Source organism: Taudactylus pleione, unplaced genomic scaffold (genome assembly GCF_031769625.1).
Source record: "Taudactylus pleione unplaced genomic scaffold, aTauple2 ptg000685l, whole genome shotgun sequence".
In the NCBI taxonomy this organism is placed as follows: domain Eukaryota; kingdom Metazoa; phylum Chordata; class Amphibia; order Anura; family Myobatrachidae; genus Taudactylus; species Taudactylus pleione.
The window spans coordinates 4,632,273-4,641,205 of NW_028285087.1; positions in this window are offsets into that span (position 1 = coordinate 4,632,273).

Sequence of the window (8,933 nt, forward strand, 5' to 3'; positions counted from 1 at the left end):
TGTACTGAGATGAGGATGGTCTTAGTGTGTGACGTATGTACTGAGATGAGGATGGTCTTAGTGTGTGATTTATGTACTGAGATGAGGATGGTCTTAGTGTGTGACTTATGTACTGAGATGAGGATGGTCTTAGTGTGTGACTTTTATGTACTGAGATGAGGATGGTCTTAGTGTGTGACTTTTATGTACTGAGATGAGGATGGTGTCTTAGTGTGTGACGTATGTACTGAGATGAGGATGGTCTTAGTGTGTGACTTATGTACTGAGCTGAGGATGGTGTCACCTGTGTGTATGTTGTGTGCTGGCTTTATATAACGGCTAATTCCCCATTATCATTTCTCTGCTCCCTATATATGTCTCCACAACCACATTCTTTATTTAGGAGAGTTTGTAAGGAAAGTCACAGAGACGCAAATTTAGGGAGGGAGCTGGTGTACCCCGTTACCTACCAGAGAGAGCGCACCGAAATTGCATCTATCTTCGTGCAGTTTTGATGTGCAGCTTTGCAGTAACCATCGGGTCACAAGCACGGACTGCAAACATAGGTCGCTTCCGTCCTACATCGCCACTGCGCCCACCTCAGTCACTTAGGTCGTAATGCAAAGAGTCCATCTATTTGCAGACATAATTCTGCGCGGGCGATCATACTTACACAGCTGGCTCCCGTTCTGTTGGTTTTGAAAAATAAAAATTCTAATTTGAGCAAACTGGGACTTCTGTCTCACAGGCCGAATAGGAGAGCGATCGAAATGGACAAGAGTTTTTTTTTTTATTTTACTATAGGAAGCTACGTGTTGAGTGACCGAAATCATGATAATAATACAAAGACCCTCCTTAGTGGGATTTGCCCAGAAAAGATAACCTGATGCATCCCGCGTGATGATGGGAATGAAGGTTATGACTGATGTGCCACCGGGAAATCCCCCGTTTGTATGGACCATGAACAGAATAAGCTCTAAGTTTGTGAAGATTTGGGCGGCAGCAATGGTCTCCGTTTTAGGCAATCCCAAACTTGCTTACACAATAAGGAAAGGAAGAGGGACACCCACCCCTCTGTGCAGCTTAGCTGACAGGTGTCATATTGATTTAGACAAAGGCCAGTCCATCTTCTCCAGCCGGTGACCGTAAATGCGCTGGCCTAACACTAGAAGGACAAAACTAATAGGACCAAATGAGGGAAGTCCTTAATGAGAGTGGATGGTATTCAATATGATGATCGATATAAGCATCCTTATATGGATTCTCGTCAGCAATATAAAGACAAAAGGAAAACACAATGGTGTAGTATGTCAAGGTGAATCCCACATGTATATCAATGCAGCTTGACCTCTCCCTAGAAGTCCAAAGATATATGTGATATCCGTACCGTACTCGCGTGGAGGATCAAATGGGCGCACCCTAACTCACGTTTCAGCATAACATTCTTGTTTACTCTCTGGGTGAGAAAGAGACGAAAATCTGGGACCCCTCCTGGTCCATGTCCTAGGAAACATTCTGCAGATTGATTTCAAGAACATAGTGAAAGAGTTTGTGCAGGAAGGAAACATTGAGGAATGTGACTGTCAGATTGTAAAAGAAACCTTTATATGCACCTGTTCTGAAACGTGAGTTAGGGTATGCCCACTTGATCCTCGCCCTGTCTATTTACACTGCATGATGGTCCATAAGATAAAGTACACACTGGTGACGTGACTCCGTTGATAAAGATACCTTGATAAGAGGTCACCGTAACACGATCACGTGAGTACGGTACGGATATCACATATTTCTACTTCAGGGTCCATAGGGGGTCTACAGAGTTGACCTTGGGGTATAGCTGGATCTGTATCCACGGGCACCACGCAGTTAAAGCTTTAGCTGCTCCCAGGATGCACTTGGGTCCATCCTCCTCTATACCCCACCCCCAAGCCACAGGCACCTCAGTTTGAGTTGGTGCCGGCCGGAGTCGGGTCACCCTGCGCAGGGGGGCTGCAGGAGCAGCCCCCAAAGCTTTTTAATTTAAAAAAAAGCCTGTTTTTATTTTTAACAGGGGCTCTTCAGAGTGGCAGCGAAGGGTTGTCTGTACAGACGCCAATGCTGCCGCTCTTACTCCCCGCTGGCGCCGCAACGCCAGTATCGCACTGGGGATCGCGGCGGCAGGCCAGAGTCCGTACTAGCCGGACTCTGGGGACCTCCCTGGACTGCTGCCGGAGTCACCAGGGAGAAGGTAAACCGCGATTCGCCGATTAGCTGCGGGTCTTCCTAGTAATGCAGTCCTTTGCCCCCGGTTCTAGGGGACAGATCGGGGGCTGCTAGCAGTGGCGGCGGGCTTCCCCTCTGCAGAGGTATACCCCGTGAGACCACTAGACCACCAGGGATTTCACATGGCAAGCGGGAAGCCGGCAGCCATGGGGTTAATAGCTAGCCAGGGGAGGAAGCCTTCCCTGTATAGCGGCTCCTCAGCTCAGCGCGCCTGTCAGCTCGTAGTCTGGCGTCGCTGAGCTGCAGATTACTCCGCCACTCCTCCTCTGAGGTCTCTTGACGGCCATTTTCTCTAGGTGGCAGCGCAGATCTCTCAGGGAGCACGCGGACCGGTCCACCTGTGTACCTCTCCCCTGTTCAGGACAGCGTACACAATACTATAGCCCTCCCAGACACTGAATCTGGGTGGTTGATTGTAGTGGAAAGGTGCAGTGAGTATATCTTTCTGCATGGTATGTGACTTTTGCTAGTGCTGCCTGTCTGTGCTTATTTCTACTTACTGTCAGCTTATACCTATCCCTTTCCTTCTCCCAAGCCCTGCAGGAGTGTGGGAGAGGGGCTTTTCTACAGACCTCACCTATATAAATCACGTATTTGTGAGGTCCGTCACATACAGTTGTGTGCTACACAGTGCCATATTGTGGGCTGTTGTTCAGCACACTGGGGAGTGCACTTGATTCTGCTCGGTTACCATTTATATATTTATTTACATAATATATTTGGTCATGTCTGAGGAGGACATTGAGCACTCCATGGCTCTGGTGTTGCTCTCCTGCAGGAGTGGATAGGGAGGATTTATCACAGGATGGCCTGTGTGGACGGTGCCAGCTGGTTCCTGGTCCATCAAAGCCCCCTGTGACGCAGGAACCACCATGGGCGATGTTTTCTCAAGTGCTGGTGTCTCTTGCGGACCGTCTGTCGGTCCCGACTGCTGGCCCTATTAGGGCGTTGCCCCAGCCTACCATCCCCTATTCCATGGGTATCCCGCAATTATTGCAGAGTCCCCCCGGGTCTCAGTCTGCTGGCCCTTACACGGGGTTACCTATGTATATACAGTCTGCCCTGTGACGCAGCAGCCTGTGGTGCCTTTTCAGGCCACTGTGGCGGCTCCTCCACCTTGGGTGGATGTGCTCTCCAAATCAGTCCAAAATTTGGCAGCCGCGTCTTCGGCTTTTCAGTCGATGCTGCGGAGTGACATGCCTTCAAGGGCGTCAAGAAGACGCACACTAATGGCGCAGGCGGCAAATTTATTGGACTCCGATGGGTCCTCAGATGATGGGGAGGTTCATGACGACACTTGACTCGGACACCTCGGCTCAGGAGGTAGAGACCAAGTCGTCCATTAATGTACGAGCACTGGTTAGGGCGGTGCGAGCCATTCTCCTAATAGAGGATGAGGCACCAGCTCCTAAGTCGAAATACCCTACTTTCAAAAAGACTAAGGTGGCTTCAGCGGTGTTTCCCCTGTCTGATCAATTGACGGATCATATGGCAGTGGCTTGGCAGGCGCCCAGTAAGAGATTTCTGCCACAGAAGAGGTTGGCTTCCAATTATCCTTTTCCTGAGGCACATTGTAAAAAATGGGAAACTCCACCGGCAGTGGATTCCCATGTCACCCATCTTATAAGGAGCGCTACTCTGCCATTACCGGCTATATCCTCGTTGAAGGACCCCACGGACAGAAAGGTTGAGACTTGCTTAAAGTCTATTTACTCTCTCTCAGGAGCAGTGGCTCGACCGTCCATGGCCATCTCCTGGGTGGCTAAGGCCATTGAGGGTTGGGCCAACGCATTAGAGGACACCTTTACGGATGATGCTCCGGATGTCCAGAGGGTGTTGTTAGGACAGATGAGAGACGCGGCTTCCTATATTGGTGAAGCCTCTTTGGATGCTAGTCTGCTAACCTCTTGAGTGTCGGCTGCAGCAGTGTCTGCCCGCCGATCCTTATGGCTGAGGTCCTGGAGAGCAGACGCTGATTCAAAGAAAGGCCTGGAGGCCTTACCTTTTAATGGAGAATTGCTATTTGGTCCGGACTTGAACAAAATAGTGGATACACTGGCTAAATCCAAGTCAGCTTTCCACCCTTCAGCTGCTCTGGAACTAAGAGCCGTGTACAAGGTTCTACAGTCGTCCGGCACCGCTCTTCAAGGAAGGGCAGTACAGGTGCAATCCGACAACGCCACCACGGTGGCGTACATCAGTCATCAGGGAGGAACTCGCAGCCGGGCTGCGATGGCGGAGGTGTCTCGCATCCTAGCTTGGGCAGAGTGCTACCTTCCAGTGATCTCGGCAGTCTTCATCCCCGGAGTCCTCAATTGGGAAGCGGACTTCCTCAGCCGTTACGACGTGCATCCCGGGGAATGGTCACTTCATCCAGAGGTATTCCAACTACTCATGGACAAATGGGGGCTGCCAGAGATGGACTTGATGGCCTCTCGCCACAATTACAAGTTGCCCGTGTACGGGTCAAGGACAAGGGACGCCGGCGCCAGCCTGGTGGACGCTCTGGCGGTGAGATGGGGGTTTCAGCTGGCATATCTGTTCCCTCCAATATCCCTGCTACCTCAGGTCCTGCGCAAGTTCAAGCAGGACGGAGGCGCTCTGGTACTGGTGGCCCCAGCGTGGCCAAGACGTCCGTGGTACTCCGATCTGCGGAGTTTGTCCATCGACGCTCCGTACCTTCTTCCTCAGCAGCGGGACTTGTTGTCTCAGGGGCCCTGCCTTCACCCGGATCTGGGTCAACTGTCTTTGACGGCGTGGCTCTTGAGACAGCCGTCCTAAGGTCCCGGGGCTTTTCTAGTTCCGTTATTACTACCATGCTGAGGGCATGCAAGCCTGCTTCCGCACGGATTTACCAGAAAGTGTGGCACACGTATTTTCAGTGGTGCGAGTCCAGAAACTATGATCCCCAGGTGTTCAGGATTTCGAAGAGTCTGGCTTTTCTTCAGTCGGGTATGGACTTAGGATTACGTCTTTCCTCTCTGAAGGTACACGTGTCTGCTTTGTCGGTATGGTTTCAACGCAGGATTGCTTCTTTACCAGACGTACACACCTTTTTCCAGGGTGTTCTGAGGATTCAGCCACCCTTTGTGCCTCCTGTGGCACCTTGGGATTTGGCGGTGGTTCTTAGGGTCCTGCAGGGTCCTCCTTTTGAGCCTCTTGAGTCAGTTGACCTTAAGTGATTAACACTTAAGACTGTGGGCCTGATTCAGAAGGAGCACCCGCTCTGAATCAGGGCGTTTTTTTTTTTATTAGTGTGGCCTCTTGGACGCTCGCAAAGCTGTGGGTTACCACCCACAGCTTATGCGAGCGTCCATGATGATGGTCGCGATGGTCAAGACCATCGCGACCATCGGGCTTGCGATGAGACCCTTGTGGTAGGGTCTCGTCTGCCGCAAGCCCTGGAGTGCTTTTGGCTCTATCAGAGCCAAAAGCACTCCCACTGACATCACTAGTGATGTCAGTGGGGCTGGCCCCAGATGGTAGGCATTCCCATGGGAACGCCTCCGTCTGGGCAGCCACGCCCCCAGCACGCCCACCAAAGGGGGCGTGCTGTCACTCACCATCGACAGCACGCCCCCTTTGGTGCGAGACCCAGAGCGACGGCTTGGCCGTCGCTATCCGGGTCTCGCGCATGCGCACGACGGAGCAGCCTCCGTCATGCGCATGCACACTTGCCCAACATCGACCCGCTTGCGGACGCTCAGCGCTCGCGGGCGGGTCTGAATCAGGCCGTGTTTCTCCTGGTAATTGCTTTGGCCAGGAGGGTATCCGAGTAGGGGGCACTTTTCTGTAGTCCCCCCTTCTTAAATTTTCACCAGGACAGAGCGGTTCTTCGTACTCGTCCTGAGTTTTTGCCTAAAGTAGTCTCTAAGTTCCACGTCAATCAGGAAAATGTGGTCCCAGCTTTTCAGTCCCCTGATCTTACAGCTGGTGAGGCTTCGTTGGACATTGTCCGTGCTCTCAGAGTTTATGTTGATCGGACTGCTTCTGTAAGAAGGTCCGATTCTTTGTTTGTCCTCTTTGGTTTTCATAAGAGGGGTTGGCCTGCCAACAAACAGACGTTAGCCCATTGGCTTTTTCTGTTATTAGGGAGGCTTATATACAGGAACGTTTACCTGTTCCAGCCTGTTAAGGCTCATTCCACTCGGTCTGTGGGTCCTTCTTGGGCTGCTAGACATGGCGCCTCCCCTGTTCAGCTGTGCAAGGCAGCCACTTGGTCTTCCGTTCAGACGTTTTTGAGGTTTTATGCGTTTGACACCTTTGCCTCTCAGGATGCATCTTTTGGGCGCAGGATTCTCCTTTCTGCACAGGAGCGTCCCCGCCCTTAGTAGAACTGCTTTGGGACATCCCCAAGGTCAACCCTGTGGCCCCCTATGGACCCTGAAGTAGAAAACAAGAGATATGGTAAGAACTTACCTTTGTTATCTCTGTTTCTACGAAGTCCATAGGGTCTACAGGGTGCCTGCCCTGACGCACCTGGCTTCAAATGGGCTGTGTTGCTGGTCACCGGTTTTCCGTCTCCCATTTCTGTGAGTATGGTTTCTTGTGTGTTCCAGTCTTCCTTCTCTCTGTTTAGTCTCCTCCTCCGCCCTGGGCTGCTTACCAACTGAGGTGCCTGTGGCTCGGGGGCGGGGTATAGAGGAGGATGAACCCAAGTGCATCCTGGGAGCAGCTAAAGCTTTAACTGCGTGGTGCCCGTGGATCCAGATCCAGCTATACCCCAAGGTCAACCCTGTGGACCCTATGGACTTCGTAGAAACAGAGATAACAAAGGTAAGTTCTTACCATATCTCTTGTTATCTTTGGACTTCTAGGGATAGGTCAAGCTGCATTGATATACATGTGGGATTCACCTTGACATACTACACCATTGTGGTTTCCTTTTGTCTTCATATTGCCGACGAGAATCCATATAAGAAGAATGCTTATATCGATCATCATATTGAATACCATCCATTCTCATTAAGGACTTCCGTCATTTGGTATCATTACAGCATCTGTTGGTGTGGGCAGAGGTTGGGTCTGTCTTTGTTTTTTGTTCAGTGTACTTTATTTGGGGGTTGGTGATCCCCCTATTGATATTTCCCTCCTTTGCAGCCCCTTGTGTGCAGCTATCCATCGTCATTTTTATTGTTTACAAAAACTAATAGGACTTAGCAGAGATTTCTCACTCACCCAAAACACATAAGAGGCAGCGCATATGGGCTTCTATGCCACCTAATTCATATTTTAGAATTAGACTTTCTTCTTCAGGGTCCTAGAATGGCACACTACAGCCAGAATCTCTGCAGCAGTGCCGCCTGGGGCATCCTTAGGACCCTTCAGATGGTCACAGCGCTGCCCTAACAGCTCCCCTGAGGATGCTCTGGACAATGTATTATATATAATGAGTAATGTTGGTGTTGTGTATCTATAATTATTTTTTGCATGTTTGCAACAATAATCTCCACTGGTAGCACCTCCCATATATATTCTCAGGGTGTGCAGTCTAGGGCCCCCTTTCCGCTTATTACATATCCTTTGAAACCCTCAGTCATTAATATACAAGCCGGATAGAAAAGTGGTGGATACATTTTCAAGAATCCTAATGGGGGAACATCTACATTCTCCTAACTTGGGAGCATTGAAACGTGTCTTCCATCCCTTATATTTGCAATTTTCTCCTTTTACAACTGCAGGATGTAATAATACTGATTTCAAACTGAAAAATAACTCCCGGGTTCCAGCACCTGTCTAATCAGCCCCCTGACTGCTAAAGGTTGTACTGCTGACCTCACCTTTAGTCAGGCATGTTGTAGGTGTTCTAGCAACGGTTCTCTTATGGCCCAGGAAAAGCTGGGTAGCTCTCTAGCACATTGCTCAGCCCTATTTGAATTTGAGAGTATATTACAATTTTCAGTAGGACTCGTTGCATCTTTGGAGCCAGTGTCCCATTCCTGAAGGCAACATCTCTTGCGCCAGCATGTTAGTGTGACCTGCCGGCATCTGACGGACTGTGTGCTCATAACTGGACCGGTCAGTGTTCTGGTAGTCTTCTAGGCTTATGTCAGTATGCTTCAATAGAGTGATTCACAAAAAGGACTGTTCTTCTACCACAATAGAGGCATTCATGACAAATGTCCTGGACGCCAGCATACAACTTACCCTTTTAGTTCTGCCTTATCAATCCCAACAAAACCTGTATCCACTACTGAAGGTAAAACAAATTCACATTTCTTGTCATCGGCAGGAATGGCAAAGGGACATCTGAGTAATCAACATTAACATTACCGGTGGCTATAATCCCTGCCCCTTTATCTGAATGCTGCTAATTACATTGATGACTCCCTATTCTCCTGGCCACAAGTTCCCCCCTGTTTATTATCACCGTGTATGAACAGATCTTCTCATTTCTAACTTTTAAGATGAACCCATCACCCATAATTAATGTGCCAGTGCGGCTGTAATCCCACCTCCATCCCATTCTTGTCCTTTGTTACTGGAGTGTTTACCATCCAGTTTTTAACCTGTCATCATCTTTTATTCACAAACATTTCTCTGTCCAAAATGATTATAGCTGCGGAGAGATTTGTGTGATGCACTAAGAGAACTTCCTGCAAATGGTGGCCGAGTGCACAGGTGGTAGAACAGAGCTGACGGCCATAGACAAAGCTTCTAGAAAGCATTTAACAATTCATTCTCTTGTACGA